Source organism: Hipposideros armiger, unplaced genomic scaffold (assembly GCF_001890085.2).
Source record: "Hipposideros armiger isolate ML-2016 unplaced genomic scaffold, ASM189008v1 scaffold_752, whole genome shotgun sequence".
In the NCBI taxonomy this organism is placed as follows: domain Eukaryota; kingdom Metazoa; phylum Chordata; class Mammalia; order Chiroptera; family Hipposideridae; genus Hipposideros; species Hipposideros armiger.
This window is the reverse complement of record NW_017732102.1, coordinates 259,157-286,515: the sequence shown is the minus strand read 5'-3', so window position 1 is coordinate 286,515 and position 27,359 is coordinate 259,157. Positions and strand designations below refer to the sequence as shown.

The 27,359-nt window shown below is 39.4% G+C and overlaps 1 protein-coding gene across 6 annotated transcripts in view; it reads right to left on the bottom strand.

Annotated features, from left to right (window-relative positions):
* Positions 1-27,359, bottom strand: part of KIZ (kizuna centrosomal protein) — a 145,322-nt gene that overhangs the window by 64,168 nt on the left and 53,795 nt on the right. The window lies entirely within an intron of this gene.

Here is a 27,359-nt window from a genome sequence, read left to right as displayed (position 1 = left end):
CAGGGGCTGCAGCCTACGCTGTTGCTGGTGACTCACGGCAGCCCAGCTCCAGGTTGAGCTGTTGTTCAGCATCTTAGCTGTAGAGGGCAGTGTCACTGGCCCCATGTGGGATCCAAACCAGGACCCTCTGGCATCCCAAGCCAGCTCTTAACCAACGCGCCACTCGGCCAGCCCCCCATACCACTGTTTTTGTTTGTTTGTTTGTTTCCTTAAGGAGGCGCTGGAAGGCATGAGAAACTTTGTAGCAGGTGTTTCCCTCCTCCCTTACACAGAGATAACCACTCTGAACTCATAATGAGTTTTCGTAGCCAAGAATCATTAGTGATGGCTGCAGATGTGCTTTATGAAATGGGTAAGTGTTCTCAGTCCATTTTCTCTTTGATAACTATGGATCCCAAACATAACATCCAGGTTGATAAAAACACTCCTTTCTGGGAAGGTGAAGACTGGAAAGATTTGCTCCCTGGATTTATTTTAAATCAGTAATCACATGTCACCAGTGGGGTATTGTCATTGGTTGTGCTAATCTGAGGTGTATACAACAGATTTATGGAGCCAGTCACCTAATGTGACCTGGCTTTAACTATCTGCTGCAGAAAAGGAGGAGAAATGCCTTATTATCATACAACTTTATACCTTTCAAAAGTTTAATACAATCAGGCCTTGCCTTTTGAGAAAGTTTAAAAACTACTATGAACATAACACTTTTTTTGGTTTATTAGATGTTATCATAATCAGTTCTATAATTAAACTATAAGAAGGTACTTTGGGCAAAAAGGAATCTGATATTGTTAGGATAGAATCATCTTTGCTGGGACTTAATGACAGATGGAGAACCATAAAACAAAACATTAGACTTTTGCCGTTGTGACCTGTCTGTCTCCATATGTATGTGTACGTTTGTCTGTAAAAGAAGAGACAAAAAGACTCAGACTGGGCTGGCAAGGGTTACACTATGTGAAGGGACTCAGAGACAAAAGAAACCAGAGGGCACGATGAGATAATGGATGGGTTTACTGAGGGCTCAGGCAATGTTTAGACCCTGAAATAAGTTAGTATGTCATTTTTCCGGGACAAGTGAGTTTCCTTAGAGGCCAATTAACTCTGATGAATGGGAATGGGGTACAGTGCTGTCAGCCTCCATTGAAGGGGAGCTCAAACCAATAAAGCAGATGTCTCACTGCATTCTGACTCAGTGTTTGGGGTCCACTTCCATGATGACAATGAAATGGAAGTGGCAGCACCCAGGGAGGGCACCTGTAGGAAAGGGACTGAACACTTGGCTATTAATGTTTGCCTTCTGCTGTATGAGTATAGTAGAAATCAAATACTATTGGACTGCTGAAAAGATGGGCCCTTCAGAGAGTCCAGTATTAAACTGAAGAAGCTGAAACAATTTATTATTCAAATGCTCGTTCACCTAAGAAGCTGCTAAAAGGATGACAAAGACAAAAAGAAACAAGGAAGTGGATGATAACAAATCATCATTATCAATGAATAAATGGATTAACTGTAGAAGAAAGGCTGGCAAGATGCAAGAAAGAAAACAATAAAAGCTAAATGGCCCTCCTGGGTAGACCCCGGGAACCAGGTGAAAAGGATTCTCTTGTGAGCCAGAGTTCAAATCAGACAAGCACATCCCTAATTCCATGTAAGTACAATACTTTTCCTGAAGCAGGACTGGGCTGCTGCTCATGTGCTGGAATGCAGTGATGAGAAAAGACCTTGCAATCCCTGGATGTGTCCCCTTGGCCTGCAGGGGAGCTATATTCTAACACATGAGCCAGTCCATCGCTTGGAATGACCAATAGTTCCCTAGACATGGGCCAGGGCTGCTTGTCTCCAATGCTGTTGCTTACATTCAGCTTTCCCCTGCAATCTGGAATGCTAATCTCCTTCAACCAATCATCATGGCTGTTCTGGTTATCTACTGCTGTATAATCCAAATTTAGTGGTGTCAAACAACAACCAACAACTTTTTGTTATGCTCTTGGCTTCTGTGGGCGGAGTTTGGACAGAGCACAATGCAGGTATTTTATCTCTGCTCCACGATGTCTGGGCCTCAGCTTGAACATCGAGGGGTGACCTGGAATGCAGGGGACTGGAACTGTTTGGAGGCTTCTACACTCACATCTCACAGGAGCCTGGGCGGAGATGTTTTCTGGCTCAGCTGAGCCTACTGGCTGCAATACCAACACGTGGCCTCTCCCCAAGGCGTGTTTGCTATTAGCCTTATTTTCTTGAAAACCTGACCATGTTCCAGTCTTTTCTACCTTATTTTGGTCTTAAACAACCAGGGCCTGACTCCCAGTTTCCTCTCTAACCTCTGGTAAACTTATTTCACTCAAAATGAGCTACTTTTTATCTCAGATTTGTATTGAAAGTAGTCTAGTTTTGCTACACCCCTCAAAGGATTTGGCTAGATTGTTAGTTCCCTCCTGGCAGAAGTATAGGTCAGCTACATTCTTTAACTGGCCTCCCTAATCATTCCTCTCCTTCCCCCTGTCCCTCTCTCTTCTCTCCTCCTTTGTCTCCCTGTACATCTCTCCTTTGGCACCCAGAGTGTTAGGGTAGAACACTTTAACACTTCATTGGGAGATCTCCCCCAAAATGTAATTTACTTAAACATCAAATATTAAAAAAACTCTAGGAAAATAGTGACAGCATTGTCTTTCATTTTCTTTTTTTAAAGCTCCCAAATTCCCTTATTAAAGAAGGGGGCAGAGAGGGAGGGAGAGAGTGAGCGAGCAATCTAGGAGAGCAAGCCAAAATTTCATGTTTAATATCTATTACAAAATTAGGTTGACAAAATAAGAGTGGGACAAACTACTGATAGCAACTGAATCCGTGTTTATAACTGCGATTGTGTAGAAGGAAGTGGAGGGTCAGCAAAAGGATATATGATGTCCCTGAGAAGGTAAGGACCTCCAAATCATCGAGTGAGTAGCAGCAGCCCATCTGGAAGGAGGTCTGCAGGTGCATTTCAAGGGTGAGAACAAAGGGACTGCTGTAGGGGATAGGAGCAATCTGGGCCCTATAACTCCAGAAACTTACCAGTCTGAGTGTCCTTTCAGCAGCGAGTTCTGCACTGAGGAGAAACTACTGGGAGTGAATTCTAGAGCTGAACTGAGATAATAAGGGCCAAGAAGAAAGAATTTTCCACTTAAAGTGGAGGAGGGGATAAGAGCCAGGAGGTCTAAGAAAGTAAGAGGCCACACTTATAAACATTCTGGAGAACAACAGAAGAGGGAGCTCTGGAGCCATAAAGTTAGGAAAGCCAGCCTGGCCCACATGCCCCTCCAGAGTGCAGGAGTACTTATCTCATTGGAACATAGTGCCAGAAAAGATTCTAGGTCCCCTTATCTGTAAAATTCAGGTAATGACACCTCTACTGCATAAGGTTGCTGTAACAATGAGATACTGTGTATAATGCAGCTGGCATAGCTTCTGGTACATAGTAAGCACTCAAAGATGATAGAAATTATTACCATTATTATAAACATTAGCATATCAAGTTTATATAACAACCTTAAGCCTAACCCTAACAAAATACTAACGATTTTAGGTAAGCCATGGGGAAGAGTGGTAAAACAACACTGTCCCACTCCAGAGGACAGCTCCCCAAGTTGTCCACCCCTAAACTTAGTGCTTTTTCCCCAGAATTGGACATGTAACTACCCAATTCTGCCTCTAGTCTTTCCTGGGCTGCAGCCTAACCCTGTTCCAGATGTTCACACATCCTTGCTTCAGACAGACACCCACAGCTAATTAGTCTATGATTTTCCTTTATGATAAATTTTAATCCCTGATTATCTTGTTTCTGGAAGGTATCCCATTTTTTAGGAAAACTTCTGACCACACTCATTTGGATAACGATTTCCTAGTTAACTCTTAGAGCTCTACAGTCTTACAAGTGACCTCATATACTGATATTAAGCATAAGCTATACTTATAGTGCATCATACCCAACACTTCTCAATGAAAAGGGCTAAATCAAACAAAATGCCTGTTTTGTCATGATTCTGATTCTCTGATGCTAGAAATTAAATTTACCAAATTTCCAAGAGCCAGAAGTAGGAGAGATAGAAGTCAAGTTCATTTCTAACTTAAAAAGAAAGAAAATGACTGGCCATTCCTATTTCATCTCCTGTGTGTCCCAGCATCTTCACTTCCAGAATTATCAGATTACCATTAAGTAATTAATTATCAAATGCCAACATATGCCAGCCACTGTATCAGGTACTAGAGCTGAAAAATTGAATTTGATAAAGGTGGTAAATGAGAACTTAGAAGTCAGGTTCAATTATTCAATTGTGATACTAGTCAAAAGGAGATCCAAGATCATAGTTGCAAAAGGTCATGGCTCTGCCATTCTTCCTGTGATTTCACAATATGTCTAAAACAGGGAGAGAGCAAGAAAACATTCCAAACAAAACAAGTAAGTTCCTTATTTGTTTCTTATGATCATCTCTGGTTGAAGAAAGGGAATTAGGGGCAGGACTAGCCTGACATAAGAAATAAAAGGGTAATTTTTCATAAATGTGTATAAAACAACAACAATCTGAAATAGCATATTTTACATGTCAGCAGATGGTCATGAGTTTGGAAGACTTTCTAAAAACCACACATAGGAAAACAAGAAAGTATTGTATACAATCTAAAGAGGGAAATTGTTAAAAGACTTGAGAAGGTTCATCACAAGGGAAGAAAGATGAAATGGAAGGTCAAGAAACTGTCCTAGTAATAAATTTAAAAGGTAAAAGGCCAACCAAATTAGAAATGACTTGGTCAAAGATATGCATTTCATAATTAGAACTAAAAGGGGCCAAATGATACCTGGTTTCCTAGGTCTTCAGAAAGAAAGAAGTAGCCAAGTGAAAGTGATTATGAGGGAGCAGGGGTAAACAGACACTTGCACAGGCTTCAGGATGCTGATACTATTTTTTGACTGGTCATTGAGAGTGTTAAATCTGTGCTAATTAATCAAGCAGTATATTCATGAGTTGTATATGTATGTATGCTACATTTCAATAATAAAATTTATTTTTAAAACTACATATGACAAGGACTTCAGCTTCTCATAATGGCATCCTAGGTAATGCAAGCCAATCCTTGCACTAAGAACACACACACAAACACACACAAGAGGTGTGATAAAAAAATACGGTGAATGTTTAAATCAAAATTTATTACAGTAAAAGACACATTGCCATCAGTCCCCCTCAAAATACTCCCCTTTGCTTTGAACCTACTTATCCCATCGTTCTTGCCACTTTCTGAAGCAGTTCTGGAAGTCCTGTTTCATGAGTATCTTTAGTTTTGCTGTCGTGGCTACCTCAATGTCCCAAATCAATTCAAAACATTTTCCTTTCGTGGTCATTTTGACTTTGGGGAAAAGACAGAAGTCACACAGTGCCAGAACTGGTGAATAAGGTGGATGAGGACACACCGTAATGTTTTTAAAAGATTGTATTGGGGAATTGGGGGAGGGGAACAGACAAGTTGCAGTCCTTTTGTTCTTCAGTCTAGTTGTGAAGGATGTCTCTTCACTGGCCCATGTTGGTATTATCATTGCGCTTTTCCCAGGTGAGGCAGTGCCCGCCGGCCATTGGACGGCCACTCACGGTAGCTCTTGAAAGCTCATGCCTGCTGCCAGCCAGCCCCACTGCAGCCTACGCCGACGCTGGCGAGTCATGACAGCTCAGCTCCAAGTCAAGCTGTTGTTCACCATCTTAGCTGTAGAGGGTGCAGCGTCACTGGCCCATGTGGGAACCGAACCAGGGCCCTGCTTCTCAGAGCTGGAGTCCCAAGCTAACTCCTAACCAACGTGCCACTTGGCCGGCCCCACACCATAATGTTTTTACTTGACAGAAACTGTGGTACCAGAAGTGATGTGTGACACAGAGCATTGTCATGATGGAGGATGAAGTGAAGACTCTCATGAAAGAGAACTTCCAGAACTGCTTCAGAAAGTGGCAAGAATGATGGGATAAGTGTGTTCGAAGCGAGGGGGAGTATTTTGAGAGGAATTAATGGCAATGTGTCTTTTACTGCAATATATTTTTTAAATTTAAACATTCACCATAGTTTTCAATCATACCTCATATATATCTATTTGATAACATACAGAGATAAGGTAGTGAAGAATCACAGGACAAAAATCTATAAAAAAAGGAAATTCTGACAGATGAGTCTAACATTTGGGGCAACTTTTCTTTGAAGTGCATGGGCCAATTCCAGAAAAGGCAGCTGAGAGTCTGAGAAACTGAGTGAAACTTTTGACAATTTCACAGAGTTGGAGAATAAAAACTGAAGTCCAGGTCCACCAAGGAAAGAAAACTCTAATAAATCACTCATACTTTGAAATGTAAACTCAAAGGGCTACTTCCTATAGATAAGGGTGAAACAGACATAGTCTGGTCCTCAAAGGGACCAAAGACTGGCTTCAAGCCATCTCAGTCCTTAGACCTGGATGAAAGTGATCCAGGATTGCTTCTGTCCCTAGATACCTGTCAGAAGCAAATGTAAATCCTTTTTAGAGAAGGAGAACTGCCTTGCTCTCAAATCACTCTAAAGATGCTGCTATACAATATACATTCAGAAATTACCAGAGATTTGAGAAAAATAAGACAGAGTGATTAAAAACCAACAGAAACAAAAGAAAATAGAAACAGACTCACAGGTAATAAATGGAGATACAGTGCATAAGGCACTTATATTGTCCAGAAAGAATGTAAAAAAAACCTAATTAACAATAGATTTTGAAAGGTCAGAAACTTATAAAGAAAAATTAATAAATATAAAGATAATTAGAACAACGTAATTAATAAGCTCGAGCTAATGGAACCCAACAAAGAGTGAATAATACATTCCTTTCAAGCATACAAGGGCATTTATATAAATTGGACATTACTATGGATAATCAACAAAGACCAAAGAACAGACGTTCAGAGCAGATTCTCTGCCAAAAATGTGATAAAATCGGAAATCTATAATGAATAGTCCTCCTTTTTCCCAATATGTTTAGAAAGTAAAAAAAAAGTCATTTCTAAATAATGTCTGTCAAAGGAGTAACTATAATAATTGTAAACATTTATATAATTAAATTAAAATATTTAAAACTGAATGACAGGGATAGTGTTACTTGTCAAAACCAGTGGGGTGCAAGTCAATCAGTACTTAAAGGGAAAATTAAAATTTTAAAAGCATGTGGTTCAAAATGAGAAAGACTGAAAATTGACATGCAACTCAAGTTGAAAAAAAAGCCACATGGTAAAATCAAGAAAAGTAAAAAGGGTATAATAAAGATAATAATAGAAACAAGATTTTTAAAAAAGCAATAGATGGCATAAAATCTGATTGAAGAAATTAATAAAATAGACAAATCTCATGCATGATTGATAAAAGTAGAGAAGGTATAAAATTAAAAATGAAAAAAGAGAATATAATTATTGGCACAGTAGAAATTCTAAAATATAAAATATGCCCACAAATTTGAAAACTTAGAAAATGAATTTCTTTCTAGTACATTATATATTTTCAAAATTGACTCAAGATTAATGAAAACCTGAATATACATATGAGCATTTAAGAACTAAGTAATCAAACAAAAATTGAGGAAATTTTCATCAGTATATCTGTCTTGCAAGAAATGTTAGAAGAAATTCTTCATGTTGTAACTTTTGCAAGTGCTTCTCAGTATCCTTCTCCCCTGCCTTTGCTTCAGGTCACCCACCTCCTCTGACGGGGCCAGCAGCCTATGGTGAGATGGTTGGCAAAGGATGGGAACCAGGTTCCACTTGATCAATGGAGGCTTCTTTTAACATCTCCTTTACAGACACCAAGTGACAATGACTGTAATTACTGCCTACTTTGCTGATATCAGGTCTCAGGACCACTGACCTCTTGGAAGCTTGGTTCTGGACTTTTGAAAATTTAAACCAAGATAAGGTTTAAGAATGAAGATAAGGAAAAGTCTTAGATTTTTTTCAGATTAAAATAGGTAAGCTAACAGGAGAGGCACAGACAAGGCTGGGGAATGAAGTGCCAGGTAGAACACAAGGGAATACACTGAGGCTTCTTCACATGCTGGCACAGAGTTATTTTTCCAAAAGTGTAACACACAACCTTATCTGGGAACAAAATCTGTAGGGTGGCAAGAAAAAGCTTAGTGGGTCATCTCTGTTGAGGGGCAGAAGTCATGTCCAGGAAAAATAAGTGACAGTGGAGAAGGTAAAAAGAAACAGAACAGGCATCTGAAGGCATCATCACATCTGAAGGAGCACTGAATTTGTGTTTCCAGCTCCTCTTAAAGTGAATTTATGGTAAATTTTAAAAGAACACAGTTGTAACCTATTATTCTAGGCAATATGATTTTCAGCAGCAAATCTTTCTCAGGTGCAGGAACTTCCTTCTTTTAACTTCGAAGAGGGGCTAAATTAAAATCAATGGATGTGATTCTATCTATATGATCAGATTTTTATGACCTTGACAAACCAAGTCTTTTATTTGATGTAGCTCAAAAGGCAGCAATACATTTTTTTTTAAACTGGGGAGCTGGGGGGAGCAGAACAGTGTTGGGGAATTGGGGAAGGGGACCAGCCAAGTTGTTGTTCTTCAGTTTTCGTTGCGAAGGGCGCCAGTCGCCATCTTCGTGGCCTCTAAGCTCAAGGTGCTGTGTTCAATCTTAGTTGCGGGTGGGCGTAGCTACCATCCCATGCGGGAGTTGAACCAGCAGCCTTGTTGTTAAGAGCACGTGCTCTATCCACTGAGCCACTCCGGTGCCAGTTCAGCTCAAGGTGCCGAGTTCAGTCTTAGTTGTGGGCGGGCATAGCCCACCATTGAACAGGCCGTCTTGTTGTTAGGAGCATGTGCTCTCACCAGCTGAACCTTCCTGCCACCTGTTGGCAGCTCAGCGGCAGCTCAGCTTGGAAGCAGCTCACTGGTCCATGTGGGAATTGAACTGGCGGCCCTGTTGCTCAGAGCTTGTGCTCTTAAGCTAACTCTTAGCCAACTGAGCCACTTGGCCGGCCCCAGCACTACATTTTGCTTTCAGTCATACTCCAGGGGAAGAAAACAAAACAACTTTGGAAGTACAGTAAAACCTTGGATTGCGAGTGACTTGGTTTGTGAGTGTTCCACAAGATGAGCAAACATTTCTAATACATTTTAACTTGGTAAACAAGCAATGTCTTACAATACGAGTAGTTTATTTCCAGAACGAATTATGCTCGCAAACCAAGGTACTACTGTACTTTGTTTAAGCTTGAAGAAAGGCACATAACACTTCATCAGCTAATTTGAGGCTGGAAAGCACAAAAATCAATATGGACAGGGCAAAAGGTCAAATTGCTGCTGCTTAGTTCTCTTTTCCTTTTCTAATTAAAGAATCTAATTTGCAGGGCTGGCCTAGTGGCTCAGTTGGTTAAGAGCTCACTCAAAAGTGCGAGTTCTGCCGTCCAGAAGCCGGCGACTGATCTGCCTCGCCCGGGAAGAGCGCAATGATGGTGCCAACTTGGGCCAGTGAAGCAACNCAAAACGACAGCAACTTGTCTGTTCCCCTTCGCCAATCCCCCAGCACTGTTCCCATCCCCCCAATTCCCCAATAAAAATCTTAAAAAAAAAAAAAAAGTGCAAGTTCTGAGCAACAGTGGTCGAGTCCCGCCCGAGCTGAGCTGCCACTGAGCTGCCAACAGGTGGCAGGATGGCTCAGCCAAAAAAAAAAAAAAAAGAATCTAATTTGCTTCTTGAGCTTCCTTACTCAACCATATGAAATATTATTCTTGATAATAATCTAGTTATTTTGGCAATGAAGCCATTGGGAAACAGCCCTGGGGAGCAGTTAAGAATGCAGACTCTGGATCCACATGGCCAAGTTCAAAGTACACTTAAGCCACTTTGTGACTCAACATAACCTCTCTGTGTCTCAGTTTCCTCCTCTATAAAATGGTGATGGTAACAGGAATAAATGTATTATTATAAATGTCTCACAACAGTACCTGGAATGGAGTTCATGCTATTGAAGGGTACATCACCATTATGATTGTGATTTATGTGGCAGAGCACAGAAATTAAAAGCATGAATTCTGGCATCTGACTGTCAGTTTGGATGCTACCTGTTCCTCCAACCAGCTTTGTGACCTGGGAACGTTATTTAATCTTTCTAAACCCTACTTAAAACACTCCACTTGGCATCTGCAGCATAACTCCTCAGTTCTCCTCGTTCTTTACTGCAGCTTCTTCTCAGACTCCTTTTCTGGCTCCTTCTGATCTTCCTGATCTTGAATGTGGAGTCAGGCCTTGGGCTGCTTTTCTATACATGCTCACTCCCTAATGTTCTTCTCAGAGCTCATAACTTTAAAATGCACTTATCCTGTGATGATTCAATAAAGTTATAGGATACAAACTCAAGATACAAATATCAGTTCCATTTCTATACAATGAATAACCCAAAAAGGAAATTAATAAAACAATACCATTTACAATAGCATCAAAAAGAAACTTAACCGAGGAGGCAAAAGACTTGTACACTGAAAACAGTGTTGAAAGAAATTAAAGACACAAATAAATGGATAGACATCTCATGCCCATGGATTGGAAAAGTTAATATTGTTAAAATGTCCACACTACCCAAAGTGATCTATAGATTCAATGCAATCCCTATCAAAATCTCAGTGGCATTTTTTACAGAAATAGGAAAAACAACCCCAAAATTCATTTGAAACCACAAAGGACTCTGAATAGTCAAAATAATATTGAGAAAAATTAACAAAGCTGATGAACTCACACTTCCTGATATCAAAATATATTACAAAGTTACAGTAATCAAAACAGTATGATACGGGCATAAACACAGACACACAAACAAACAGAACAGAATAAATCCACACATATACAAGCAAAGGGTCTTCAACAAAGAATGTCAAGAATACACAATGGGAAAAAGATAGTCTCTTTAACAAATGGTGTTGGAAAACTGGATAGCTACACACACACTCAAAGAAATGAAATTGGACCCTTATCTTATACCACATAAAAAATCAATTAAAAATGGATTAAAGACTTAATTGTAAGACCTGAAACTATAAAACTCTTAGAAGAAAACACAGGGGAAAAGTTGCCTGACAACTGGTCTTAGCAACAATTTCTTGGATTTGTTCCAAGATTTTGTGACCAAAAGCATAGGTCACAAAAACAAAAATAGACAAGTAGGATTATATAAAACTAAACAACTTCTGCACAACCAAGGAAACCATCAACAAAATAAAAAGGCAACCTATGGAATAGGAGAAAATGTTTGCAAATCATATATCTGATAAGGGACTGATATCCAAAATACAGTAAGAGCTCATACAAAGCAAAAAAAAAAATCCAATTTAAAAATGTGCAGAGGATCTGAATAGACATTTTTCCAAAGAAGACATACAGATGGTCAAACAAGTACATGAAAGGTGCTCAACATCACTAATCAAACGAGAAATGCAGGGCCGGCCAAGTGGCGCGATGGTTAAGAACTGGCTTGGGACACCAGAGGGCCCCGGTACGGATCCCCCATATGAGGGCCACTGACACTGCCCTCCACAGCTAAGATGCTGAACAACAGCTCGATCTGGAGCTGGGCTGCCGTGAGGCTGAGGCGACGGCATAGGCTGCAGCCCCTGCTGCAGTGGGTTGCCATGGGCTACTGTGTGTAGCCAGCAGCCAGCGTGAGCGGCCAGCAGCCACTGTGAGCAGCCGTCCAGAAGCCAGCGCCTGATCTGCCTCACCCGGGAAGAGCGCAATGATGGTGCCAACATGGGCCAGTGAAGCAACGTCCTCCACAACTAGTCCTCCACAACTAGACTGAAGAACAAAACGACAGCAACTTGTCTGTTCCCCTTCCTCCAATTCCCCAGCACTGTTCCCATCCCCCCAATTCCCCAATTAATAAAAAGGGGAAATGCAAATCAAAAGCACAATGAGATATCATCTTACACCTGTTAGAATTGCTATTATCAAAAAGGCAAGAAATAACAAGTGTTGGCAAGAATGTGGAGAAAAAGGAACCCTGTGCACTACTGGTGGGAATGTGCCACTGTTATACAAAGCAATTGAAATTCCTCAAAAAATTAAAAATAGAACTACCATGTGATCCAGTAATTCCATTTCTGGGTATTTATTTGAAAGAAACGAAAACACCAACTTGAAAAAATATATGTAGCCTCACGTTCACTGCATTATTTACAATAGCCAAGACATGGAAGAAACCTAAGTGTCCATTGATGGATGAATGAATAAAGAAGTTGTTATACACATACACACACACACACACACACACACACACACACACAATGGAATTATTATTCATCCATAAGAAAGAAGAAAATCCTGCCATCTGTGACAACATGGATGGACTTTGAGGGTATTATGCTGAATGAAGTTAAGTCAGAGGAAACTAAATACCATATGATCTCACTTAAATGTGGAATCTGAACAAAACCTAATTAATAAATAGAGAACAGGTTGGTGGTTGCCAGTGGTGAGTGGAAGGGTTGGGGATGGCCAAATGGGTGAAGGCAATCAAAAGGACTACACTTCCAGTTATAAAATAAATAAGTCCTGGGAACATAATGTAGAGCATGGTGACAATTAAGCTGTATTGTATATTTAATAGTTGCTTAGAGAATAGATCTTAAAAATTCTCATTATAAGAAAAAAAATTTGTAACTGTATGGTGATGGATGTTAACTAGCCTTATTGTGGTAATCATTTCACAATATATACAAATAGTAAATCATTATGTTGTACATCTGAAACTAATATAAGATTATATGTCAATTATATGTCAACCAAAAACATAAAAATATTTTCAAATAAAGGATAAGCAGGTCCCCCGCCTCCCCCAAAATGTTAACTATTCATCCACATGCTGGAACAACTAGATATCCATATGCAAAAAAGTGAATCTAAACACAGACCTTACACCCTTCACAAAAATTCACTCAAAACGGATCATAGACTTAAACGTAAAGCACAAAGCTATAAAACTCTTATAAGATAACATAGGAGAAAACTTAGATCACCTTGGGTATGGAGATGACTTTTTAGATATAATACCAAAGGATTGATCCATGAAAGAAATAACTGATAAGTTGGATTCATTAAAATTAAATACTCATACTCTGCAAAAGGTAATGTCAAGTGAATGAGAAGACAAGCCACAGACTGGGAGAAAATATTTTCAAAAACACGTATGATAAAGGACTGTTATACAAAATATACAAAGAGCTCTTAAAACTCAACAATAAGAAAATGAATAACCTGATTAAAAAATGGTCCAAAGACTTACACAGATACCTCATCAAAGAAGATATACAGATGGCAAGTAAGATTCTCCACATCATACATCATAAGGGAAAGACAAATTAAAACAACAGTGAGATACCACTGTACACCCACGAGAATGGCCAAAATCTAGAACACTGATAACACTAAACTCTGGTGAGAATGTGGAGCAACAAGAACTCTCATTTAAAGCTGGTGGGAATGGAAAATGATACAGTCACATTGCAAGACTGTTTGGAAGTTCCTTATAAAACATACAAAAGGAGTGGGAATACCAGAAGGAGAAGAAAGAAAGGAGCACAAGAAATATTTGATGTAAGAACAGCTGAGAATTTTCCAAAGTTAATGACAGATACCAAACCACAGATCCAAGATCTCAGGGAAGAGCAAGCAGATAAATACCAGAAAAACAACATGTAGAAATATCATAAAAATCCTTAATGTGTATACAAATAACAACAGAACATCAGAATAGATAGGTAAAAACTTATAGAACTGCAAGGAGAAATAGATAAATCCATTATTATAGTTGAACACTTTAACACACCTCTATCAGTAACTGACATATCCAGCAGGTAAACAAGCAGAAAGAATATAGATGAAGTGAACAGCACCATAAATTCACTAGATTTCATTGACATTTATAAGATACTTCATCCAACATCAGTAAAATACATATTCTTCTCAAGCTCACATAGAATATTTGTCAAGACAAACCACATTCTGGGCCATAAAATACAAACTTAATAAAGAACAGAAGTGATAGAAAGGAATGATAGATAGAAAGACCACAATAGAATTAAACTAAACTAAATTAAACAAAGGGAGATAGTTTGAAAATCTCAAAATATTCAGATTCAACAACACACTACTAAATCACATGGGTCAAAGAAGAAATCTATTCTAAAAAGAAATTTAAAAATATTTTGAACTGAATTAAAGTGAAAATACAACTTATCAAAAATTGTGGGTTGCAACAAAAGCAATGCTTACAGGGAAATTTGCAATGTTGAATGCATATATTAGAAAAGAAGAAAGATCTACAATTAATAATCTAACCCTCCTCCTTAGGAAACTAGAAAAAAGAACAAAGTAAATCCAAAGTAAGCAGAAGAAAATAAATCATAAAATTTAGAGCAGAAATCAATAAAACTGAAAATGGAAAAACAACAGAGAAAACCAACAAAATGTAAAGGTGGTTCTTTGGGGAAAAAAAAAACATCAAGCAACAAAATGGATAATCCTCTAGCCAGGTGTATTAACCGGCTCCGGGTGCCATAACAAAATACCAGAAACTGAATGACTTAAACTACAAAAAATTATTTTTCACAAATCTAGATGCAGGAAAGTCCAAGATCAAGGTGTTGGCTGATTTGGTTCTCAGTTAGACCTTCTTACTGTTTCTTCGCATGGCAAAGAAAGAGAGCTCTGGTGTCTCTTTCTTTTCTTATAAGGGCACCAGACCTATAGGATTAGGACCCCACCCTTATGACCTTATTTAACCTTTCTTACCTCCTCCCAGGCCCTATCTGCAATCACATTTGGTGTTGGTGCTTCAACATATGAATTTGGGTGGACACAAACATTCAATCCATAACACCAGGCTAACCAAGAAAAAGAGAGAAGATACAAATATCAGAAATGAATGAGAGACCATTAGTATTAATCCCACGGACCTTAAAAGGATAATAATGGCATAAACAACTCTATACTCACAAATTTGATAACTTGGATGAAATGGGCCAATTTCTTAATGGACACAATCTATCAAATCTCACACAAAGAGAAATAGATAATATGAATAGAATCATAAAGACATTATTAAAGAAATTGAATCAATAATTAAGAATCTTCCAAAACAAAAAGCACCAGTCCCAGATGGGTTTACTGGTGAATTCTGCCAAACATTTAAGAAAGAAATTATACCTATTTTCTACAATCTCTTTCAGAGAATATAAGCAGAGGAAATACTTCCTAACTCGTTCTCTAAGGCTAGCATTACCCTTACACCAAAACCAGATAAAAACATTATGAGAAATGAAAATGACAGATCAGTATCTCTCATGAACATAAAGGTAAAATCTTTAACAAAGTATTAGCAAATGAAATCCAACTATGTATAAAAAAATTATACATCATGACCAAGTAGATTTTATCCCAGGTATAGAAGCCTGATTGAACATTTGAAAATCATTGAATGCAATCCATCACATCCACAAACTAAAGAAGAAAAATCATATGATCATATCATTAGGTGCAAAAAAAGCATATGACAAAAGTTAACACCCATTTATAATAAAAACTCTCAGCAAACTAGAAATAGAGGGGAACTTCGTCAGCTTCATAAAGAACATCTAGAAAAACCCTACAGCTAGCATTATATTTAATGGGAGAGGACTAGATGCTGTCTCTATAAGATCAGGAACAAGGCAATGATGTCAGCTCTCACCATTCCTATTCAACATTGTACTAGAAGCAAATGTAATAAGACAAGAAAATTAAAGGCATGTAGATTGAGAAGAAAGAAATAAAATTGTCTTTATTCACAGATAACATGCTTGACTATGTTGAAAATCCCAAAGAATTGACAAAAAAACTCCTGGAACTAATAAGGGATTATAGCAATGTTGCAGGATAATATACAAAAGTTAACTACTTTCCTATATAGCAGCAATGAACATTTGGAATTTGAATTAAAAACAAAACAACATTTATATCAGCATCAAAAAACCCCATGAAGTACTTAAAAATAAGTCTAACAATATATGTACAAGAACTACATGAAGAAAACTACAAAGCTGATGAAAGAAATTAAAGCAAATCTAAATAAATGGAGATATACAATGTTCATGCATAGGTAGACTCTGCATTGTTAAGATATCAATTATTCCTAACTTGATCAATGGATTCAATACAATCTCAATCAAAATTCCAGCAAGCTATTTTTTTGGATATCGACAAACTGATTCTAAAGTTTATATGGAAAGGTAAAAAGACCCAGGGGACCAAACACAGTATTGATGAACAAAGTCAGAAGATGGACACTCTATGATTTTAAGATTTACTATAATGCTACTGTAATTAAGACAGTGTAATATTAGTGAAGGAACAGATAAATAAGTGGAACAGTTTAGAGAGCTCAGAAATAGACCTACACAAATACAGTCAACTGCTCTTTTATGAAGGAGCAAAGGTAATTAAGTGGAAAAAAGGATAGTTTTTTCAACAGATGATACTGGAAGAAATAGACATCCATATGAAAGAAAAATGAATCTAGACACTGACGAGTTCATGAAAATGAACTCAAAATGGATCTTGGAACAAATGTAAAATGTCAAACTATAATACTGGGGGTACCAAAAAAATGTTCACATTTTAAGAGATTTTATCTATGTATTACTCTTCAAAATTGAATTGAATTACGGCAGCAATGTGTAGTATGATGTTCACTCAAAAGGTGGCACTAATCAAATGAATGCTAACGTCATTCATTGTATTACAATTTTAATACAGTTTTTTCCTTTTTTAAAATGTGTATACATTTTTTTTGGCACGGTCTATATTTCTAGAAGATAACATAGGAGGAAATCTAAATGACCTTGGATTTGATGATATGTTCTTAGATATAATACCAAAAAGTACAATGAAAAAAACAAAATGATAAGTTGGACTTTATTAAAATAAAAAACTTGTGGGGCCCTCAAAAGTGATGGGCACACCGAGTTGCTCAGTCTGGCAATAGTGGTAAGATGGTACTCACTGCTGGGGCTGGGCACTCCAGGAGTGGCTAAAAAAAACCCAAAACAAATAAACAAAAATAACCTTCTGCTCTGCAAAATACACTGTTAAGAGAATAGAAAGACAAGCCACAGAATTGGAGAAAATATCTGCAAAACACATTATCACCCTGACAAAGGACTTGTATCTAAAATATACAAAGACCTCTTCAAACTCAACAGTAAGAAAATAAACAACCTGATTAAAAAGTAGGCAAAGATCTAAACAGACACCTCACCAAAGAAGATATACAAATGGTAAGTAAGTATATGAAAAGATGCTCAACATTATGTCATTAGGGAATTGCAAATTAAAACAATAAGAGATATCATTATATATCTATTAAAGTGGCTAAAATAAGATAGCAGACTAGCACAGCAGAAGTATGCTGGGCCCATAAAATGGCTAAAATAGAAAAACTGACAATACCAAATGCTGACAAGGACATATAAAAACAAGAACTCTCATTCATTGCTCATAGGAATCAAAAATAGTACAGCCCCTTTGAAAGACAGTTTGGCAGTTTCTTACGAAGCTAAACTGTCTTACCATCTCATCCAACAATTGCACTCCTTGGTATTTACCCAAATGAGTTGAAAAGTTATGTCCACACAAAAACCCACACATGGATATCTATAGAAGCTTTATTCATAATTGCCAAAACATGAAGGCCACAAAGATGTCCTTCAGTAGGTGAACGGATAAACTGAGGTATAGCCAGATAATGGAAGATTATTCAGCACTAAAAAGAAATGAGCTATCAAGCCCTGAAAAGACAGGAAGTAATCTAAAATACATATTGCTTAGTGAAAGAAGCCTATCACATATTAACATAATTCCAAGTACAGTAAAACCTTGGATTGCAAGTAACTTGGTTTGCACATGTTCCACAAGATGAGCAAACATTTCTAATACATTTCAACATGGTAAGTGAGCTATGCTTTGCAATACGAGTAGTTTGTTTCCAGAATGAATTATGCTCATAAACCAAGTTATTACTGTATATGACATTCTGAAGAAGATAAAACTATAAAGACAATTTTAAAAAATCAGTGGTTACCAGGGGGTTGGGTTGGGGAAGAAAAGAGATGAGTAGATGGAGCACAAGGGATTTTTAGGCAGCAAAACTATTCTGTATGATACTGTAAAGGTAGGTATATTACATCATGCATTTGTAAACAAAACAAAACCAACCAACCAACAAAACCATTCCATGCGGGAGTTGAACTGGCAGCCTTGTTGTTAAGAGCGTGTGCTGTATCCCCATTTCCCTCCTCTTTCTTAGTCAAACACTATATAGCCCTTAAGATGCCATATCTGCATTTGTACAAAACCTTTTCTGACCCTTTGGACTAACATGGAGCTTATCTTTATTTGAGTTTGTCCTAAAGTACTGTGGTGTATTGCAAAAATGACCATAAACTTTTCATCCCTGTGTGTACATCCTTTTGCAATGTGACTTTGCCACTCATCTCATCAAGAAAGGCACTATTTCTCCACCTCTTGATTCTGGGTTGGACCCTGTGACTTTTTTTAGCCAATGGGATGATAGTAAACATGATGTAAGCAGACACTTAAAAAGCATGTGTGCACTGGGGCTTGCCCTCTTGCTGTCTTGGGAACCCTACTTCCACTACCAGGTGACTGAGCCTGGACTACTTCCCCAGATGATGAAGGACAAGTGGCCCCAATTGACACTGGGCCAACCACGCGTCACATGAAAAATAATAAATGTCTGGTGTTCCTTTTATTGTTTTTTTTTTTCGCTGAGCCATACTGCCACCTGTTGGCATCTCAGTGGCAGCTCAGCTTGGGCAGGGACTCAAACCACTGACCCTGTTGCTCAGAGCTCGCTTGCACTCTTGAGCAAGCTCTTAACCAACTGAGCCACTCGGCTAGCCCCAATAAATGTCTGGTGTTTTAAGTCATGGAGCTTTGAACCAATATTAGCAGCAAACTATTTACTCTTTAAGAATAAAACAATTGGGCTGGCAGTGTGGCTCAGCTGGTTAAGAGCTTACTCAAGAGTGCGAACTCTGAGCAACAGGGTGGCTGGTTTGATTCCCATATGGGCCAGTGAGCTGTGCCTGAGCTGACCTGCAGCCAACCTGCCAACAAGTGGCAGGATGGCTCAGCTGGTGAAAGCACATGCTCCTAACAAGGTTGCCTGCTCAAGATGGTGAGCTATACCCACCCTCAACTAAAGACTGAACTTGGCACCTTGAGCTGTGCTGCCACCCGGGTGGCTCACGGGATACAGCACATGCTCTTAACAACAAGGCTGCCAGTTCAACTCCTGCATGGAATGGTGGCTACACCCACCCACAACTAATTGAATGTAGCACCTTGAGCTGAGCAGTGTGACTGGACTTGGAGCTGAACTTGCTGCACCCTCCACAACTAAGATTGAAAGACAACAACTTGGCTGTTCTCCTTCCCCAATTCCCCAATAAAATCTGAAAAAAAAAAAAAAGAATAAAACAATCCAAGGTCCTCCTTCTTAACATTTTTTTTCCACTCTGCTTCATTCTAGTATGCTTTCTTGTGGGAAGAGTTAATCACAGCTTTCGATGAAGGATTACCTCATGTGCATAAATCACAGCCTGGTTTTCAATATCTGGAAGTACGCATGGAAGTGGGTCACAAAGCTTCTCAAAAAGACTTGGCTTTGGGCTGGCCAAGTGGCTCAGTTGGTTAAGAGAGCGAGCTCTGAGCAACAGGGTTACCGGTTCAATTCCCACATGGGCCAGTGAGCTGCGCCCGAGCTGAGCTGCCACTGAGCTGCCAACAGGTGGCAGGATGACTCAGTTGGTGAGAGCACGTGCTCCTAAAAACAAGATTGCTGGTTCGACTCCCGCATGGGATGGTGGGCTATGCCCACCCGCAACTAAGACTGAATACGGCACCTTGAGCTGAGCTGCCCTGAGCTGCTGTTGGGCAGCCAGATGGCTCAGTGGTTAGAGCATGTGCTCTTAGCAACAAGGTTTCCGGTTAGACTCCCACATGTGATGGTGGGCTACGCCCACCCGCCACTAAGATTGAACACAGCACCTTGAGCTGACTGGGCTCAAGCTGCCGACAGGTGGCTGGATGTTGACTGGACTTGGAGCTGAGCTAGCTGCGCCCTCCACAGCTAAGATTGAGAGACAATACTTGACTGTTACCCTTCCCCAATTCCTCAACACTGTTCCCCTTCCCCAATACCCAAATACAATCTTTAAAAAAAAAAAAAAAAAACTTGGCTTTTAAAGTGTCTGTGTCCATTGACAGATGAATGAATAAACAAAATGTGGCATATCCATACACTAGAATATGATCAAAAGGAATGGATTATGATCAAATACCTGACACGTGCTACAACATGGATGAACCTCAAAAATGTTATGTTAATTAAAATAAGGCTGGGAGATCCAAGATAGCAGAGTCGATAAACACTGTGCCTGCTTCCTTCTGTGAACACACTAAATACAACTAAATTATAGAACAATCAACCTGGAGAACCATCTGAAGTCTGGCTGAACCGAAGTTTTATAACAAGGATATAATGAAGAAGCCATATCAAGACTGGTAGGAGGGACGAAGAAGGGAAATGGGCTGGCCCAAACCTCCATGTGGCAGTTGAGAATAGGGGGGTTAACTCAGCCGCAGAGGTTTCCCCCGGAGAAATGAGGGACCCCAGCCCCACACCAGGCTCTCCAGCCTGGAGTTCTGGTGCTGGGAAGAAGAACCCCTACAACAACTGGCTGTGAAAAACAGTGGGGATTCTGACAGGCCAGGTGGGGCAGAAGTCTGTGGGAAACCCAGAGGCCCTTTTAAATGGCCCATGCAAACACTTTCTCACTCCTAGGCACTCACCTTGGGCTCCAGTGGAGGGACAGTGACTCTGGAGCATTGGAGGCATACACGGGACAGACTGAGGTGTGTGGCTGTGGGGCAAGGGCTGGAGGACAGTCGCCATTTTCCCTGTGTGGGGTCCTCCTGTGCAGCTGGCAGGCGGGCACCATCTTTCCTGTGTTGCGCCCTTCCCCTATGCCCATGATCAAATCTGAATCTGAATTGGTCTGGTGAGCTCCCACCTAATTCCACCAATACTGGAGGCACTTTCTTAGTGAGCAGACAGCCCCATCCTCATTGCACTCTTTCTTGGAATACTATAAGAGTTCACTGCCCCAGGATCATGGCAACTGGCCTTGGTGTGCTCTGAGGCTTTTGCTGAGTAGCTCCAGGCTCAGCACTGGCACCAAACCAGAGTCTACATTAACCTGATGACCATATATCTTCCCACTCAGGTAACTCTGAGACACTACCTCACCCAACTTGCGCACTGCATGAGGCTTTATCAGTGGCTGAACCTACAGGGAGCCGGCAGGTGGCAGCAGGCCTCAGGGTGTCCTGGCTTTTTGTGGAGCTACCCCAGTTTCAGTACTGGTGGCAGCCATCCTCAGGTCACAGCATGGCCTCTCCCACATGCCTCCAAATATGGCATGGGCAGTGACCAAATGTGTGGCACTTTGTAACTCCTACCAGGTAGTACCTGGCCAGTCACAGATAGTAGCTGACCTGGGCCCCAGAGCCCCTTCCAAGAGGTCCCAGAACCAACATACTTGGAGGACAAGAGAGCGAGCAAAGAATTGGAAACCTATTTGAATAAATAATAACTGAAAACTTTCATAACCTGCAAAAGAAATAGACATACAAACCCAGGAAGTGCAGAGAGTCCCATATAAGGTGAACCCAAACAGGCCCACACTAGACACATCATAATTAAACTGCCAAAGGTTAAAGACAAAGAGAGAATCCTAACATCAGCAAGAGAAAGGTAACTACAATAAGTCCCCGACTTACAAATGAGGTCCGTTCTGGGAGAACGTTCGTAAGTCGGATTTGTTTGTAAGTCCAACAAAATGAGTCTTATACACCTTTAACACAAATACTACAATGTAAAGCATAAAAAAACTAAATGCACACACAAATACTGTAAATAAACTATTTTTACTTTTACTGTTACCTTAAAATGATGGTACAGTACAGTACAACTGGCATACAGGGGATTGCATGGAGTGAACTGACAAGAGCAGACACGGTGAGCTACTTCCGAGATTTGTTTGCATCTACGAATATTCATAATGTGAGGTACATTAGCATCTGTGAAAGTTCGCAACTTGAATGTTCGTAAGTCAGGGACTTACTGTAGTAACTTATAAGGGAGCCTCCATAAGATTGTCAACTGATTTCTCAAGAGTAATTTTGCAGACCACAAGGGGTTAGCACAAAATATTCAATGTGATTAAAAGCAAGGACCTACAACCAAGGGTACTCTACCCAACAATGTTATCATTTAGAATGAGAGGACAGATAAAGAGCTTCCCAGACAATAAAAAGCTAAAGGAGTTCATCAACACCACACCAGTATTACAAGGAATCTTAGAAGGCCTTCTTTGAGACAGAAAAAAAAAGATCAAAATTATAAATAATGAAATGGCAATAGTTACATATCTATCAATGATTACTTTCAATGTAAATACATGGAATAAATGCTCCAATCAAAAGACATAGTAGAGGTGAATGGATAAGAAAACAAACCATTACATATGCTGCCTACAAGAGACTCACTTCAGATCAAAAGACACACAGACTGAAAGTAAAGGGATGGAAAAAGTCATTTCATGAAAATGGAAACAAACAAACAAAAAGGGTGGGATAGCAATACTTATACCAGACAAAATAGACTTTAAAACAAAGGCTATAACAAGAGATAAAGAAGGACCCAGTAATACCAGTTCTGGTATTTATCAAAGAAACCCAAAACAATACTTTGAGTAGACTTGTCCATATGTTCATTACAGCATTGTTCACAATGGCCAAGATGTGGAGGCAGCCTGGGGGTGTCCATTGATGGATAAATGGATAAAAAGAAGATTTTATACATATATATATGTGTGTGTGTGTGTGTATATATATATATATATATATATATATATATATAAAATGGAATATTACTTGACTGTGGAAGAGAATGGGTTTTTGCCATCTGCGGCAGCATGGATGGACCTGGGGGGTATTGTGCTGAGTGGAGTATGTCAGACAGTGAAAGGGAGATGCAATGTGGTTTCACTTTTATATGGAATTTAAAGAACAAAATAAACAACAACAACAAAAAAACAGAAATAAACTTAGAGATACAGAAAACATTTTGATGGTTGCCATACAGGAGGGGGGTTGGGGATGTGAGTGAAAAAAGGGAAAGGGATTAAGAAGTACAAATTGGTTGTTAAAAAGTAGTTATGGGGATGTAGGGTATAGCATAAGGATTATGTCAATAATACTGTAATTACTATGTATGTCAGATGGGTACTAAATTTGTTGGGTGATAGATGGGAGGGGGTTGGAGGCAGGGTGGAAAAGACAAAGGAATTAAGAAATACAAATTGGTAATCACAAAATAGTATGGGGATGTAAAGGAAAGCAATGGTATGGTAATAACCATGTACAGTGCCAGGTGGGTACTAGACTAGTCAGAGGGTCACTTCTTAAATTATATAAATGTCTAACCACTATGCTGTAAATCTGAAATTAATATAAAATAATATAGAATGTCAAGTGCGATTCAAAATTTTAAAAAGGGGGAAAAGGTGAAGGGGAATAAGAGGTCCACATTTCCAGGTATAAAACAAATAAGTCATGGGAATATTATGTAGAGCATAGGGAATATAATCAATAATATTGTGATAGCATAGTATGGTGTCAGTTGGTTCCTGGGCTTATCACAGTGATCACTTCTTTAGGTATATAAACATTGAATAATTATGGTGTACCCCTGAAACTAAAATAATATTGTATGTTAGCTATATTTTTAATTAAAATCTTTAAAAAAAGAAATAAGCAGGACACCTAAGGACAAATATTGTATAACTGCCACCAGAATAGACAAATTCATAGAGACAGAAAGTAGATTAGAGATTACCAGGGACTGAGAGGAGAGCAGAGTGGAGGGTTATTGCTTAATAGTTGTGGAGTTTATATTTGGGGTAATAAAAAATTTTTGAAAAAAGTGTTGATGGTTGCACAATATTGTGAATGTAATTAATGTCTCTAAATTGTACACTAAAAATGGCAAATGTTATTATACATATTAACATAATTATAAAAATTAATAATGTAATATACCAAAACCTCTTGAATTGTACACTTTAAATGGGTAGATTTTATGGTATCTGAATTACATGTCAATAAAGTTATTAATTTTTTAAAATAAAACACACAACAAACAAAAATAACCTTTGGCGTCATTTTTTTCATCAGATGGAAACTATCCAGCACACTGTACTTCTCTTTTCACCTTCACTGCCAGGAAGCTTAAGTTTTATGTTCAAGTGCAGCAACTCAGATGTCACACAGATGTGCTAAAACAAAGTAGTTATCATCCTCCTCATCAAATCGGAGGTTCCAGTTTTCTATTCATATCCTTCTATGTGTCCTACTTTGTCCCAGCTCTTCATCTTCGTTAACTAAAATTCATTCAAGTAACTTTTCTCCAGGCCCCCAACAGACCCTAAAGTAAACTGAGATAATGGACCTTTGAGGACACAGTGTTACTCTGCAAATATGATGCCATAGCCTCAGATTAATTAATAATTAACCTTCGGAGCAAAAGAGAAGAGCTCATGCTAAAGAAAAAATAAGAAGACACCACAAAAGCAGTGAGGATGTCAACAGGTTAACCAGCAGCATTTAAAGCTAACTTCAACCTATTTTGGGGAGTACTTTCACCAAGGAAAATCAATAGGCTCAAATTAGATAACACAGACACAGGAAGCAACCATTACTGGCTGACCTTTCATTCTGGGGGCATTCTATTACAACAAATATTCAAAAATTCCCCAAATGCCCATATTTGGGAAAACTATATCCCAAAATTCCGAGGAGCTTAGCTTTAAGGTCACGGGAAAAAGTCGTTTATAGGAGAATGGGAAATAGAACACTCAATTCCACACACATACTCAACTTTTTTCATCTCAGTAAAAGACTGAGTCTTGGATAAATACAGTAGTCCCCCAGTTAGCCTACCAAAATACTAACATCCAATGAACTGTTATAAAAAGAAGCCTGCAGGGCCCAATGGGTGACACAGTTGGTTAAGAGCGCGAGCTCTGAGCAACAGGGCTGCCGGTTCGATTCCCACATGGGCCAGTGAGCTGTGCACAAGCTGAGCTGCCAATGAGCAGCCGGATGGCTCAGCTGGTGAGAGCACATTGCGTGCTCTTAACAACAAGGTTGCTGGCTCGACTCCTGCATGGGATGGTGGGCTGCACTGCGCCCCCCGCCCTCACCCCCCTGCAACTAGATTGAAAGCAGCAACTGTACTTGGAGCTGAGCTTGCGCCCTCCACAACTAAGATTGAAGGACAACAACTTCACTTGGAGCTGATGGGCCCTGGAAAAACACAATGTCCCCCTTCCCCAATTCCCCAATAAAATCTTAAAAAAAAAAAAAAGAATGCTGCAAATTGCAAATACAAACCCCAAAATAGATACATTCTACCTCTAGCAATAAAGTTTCTGATGATGTAGTATGTAATCCCTGTACCTCTTTGAGAGAGAAGTATTATTATTAGAAAAATCCATTTGGCTTGCCTCTGCAATAAACTAAATTTTCCCAGAACAGAAACCATGTTAGGTCCTCTATCCACAGTGCAAGTACTTTGTACTTGGATGTGCTCTTAACAAATATGTCTTGAACATCAGTTCAATCAGACTATAAATTAAACTTTTCACCAAAAGTAGATAAATGAATGATCAGAAGCAATATATTAAAATGTACAATGGTGCTTTAAAAGAGAACATATACCCTCATATACAAGAATGCCCACCTGGCTTTTCACTGTTGCTGAGACTGTTGGAAAGAAACAGTGACAGCATTACGGTGTAACAAAGTTCTGGGGGTGGTGTGTGATTATGGAGGCTGTGGGGTTAGTTAGGGAGGGTCTGCCTTAGTGGCCTATGTGTCGCTACTATGCCCCTGGCCTTGGTTTCCTCATTTTTAAAAGGTGAGATCTACCTTAGGTTGTTTACTTAGGTTCCTTCTACTCCTAAAAGAGATTTGATACTATAAATGCTATTTTTTTATTGCAGAATTGATTTTCAACAGTTTCCATGTTTTCTATATAATTTTACCCACTATCTCCAATCAATAGTAAAAACTCATGTATGAGCTTTGTTGAGTTGAATAGTATAAGTTCTCAAAATACTATATAACACTGATATTATTCCTATTTAACATTACAGATTCCAATGACCTCATATTTACATTCAGAAAAGGAAAGCTGGTTTAGATATACCCTTAGAAGAACATATTATGGGCTGGCCGAGTGGCTCATTGGTTAAGAGTTGGCTTGGGAGTGTGAGCTCTGAGCAGCAGGGCCGCCAGTTCAGATCCCACATGGGCCAGTGACGCTGCCCTCTACAGCTAAGATGGTGAACAACAGCTCGACGTGGAGCTGGGCTGCTGTGAGTCGCCGGTGATGGCGTAGGCTTCAGTGGGACTACCATGAGTGGCTGGCAACCAGTGTGAGCAGCCAGCAGCCGGTGAGAGCTGCCATGAGCCACTGTGAGTGGCCGTCCAATGGCCAGAGACCGATCTGCTTCACCCGGGGAAGAGTGCAATGATCACAATACCAACACAGGCCAGTGAAGCAGCGTCCTCCATGAATAGACTGAAGAACAAAAAGGACAGCAACTTGTCTGTTCCCCTTCCCCAATTCCCCAATGCTGTTCCCTCCCCCAATTCCCCAATAAAATCTTAAAAAAAAAAGAACATATTAACTCATATTTAATTGTATGACAAAAATGACACTATGGCAAGGGACATCAAGATTAAGCAAATTAACTAGATACAAAGTTTTTACTCTCTAAAGTTGAATTCCTAGTAAGTTTAACTGTTTTTCACCTTCTGTGTTACCAGAACTTCAAAATGATTTACTTTCTAAAAGGATGGAGGGTAGGGGAAATAACTTATGAATCAACCAGGGGTTGTTTGAATATAATTATAAACTGCCAATCAATATGATTTCGATATTCATATTTTTAAAGCTATTTCATAAAAAAAAAACTTTTTAGGGCCGGCCGAGTGGCGCGATGGTTAAGAACTGGCTTGGGACGCCAGAGGGCGCCAGTTCGGATCCCACATATGAGGGCCAGTGACACTGCCCTCCACAGCTAAGATGCTGAACAACAGCTCAACCTGGAGCTGGGCTGCCATGA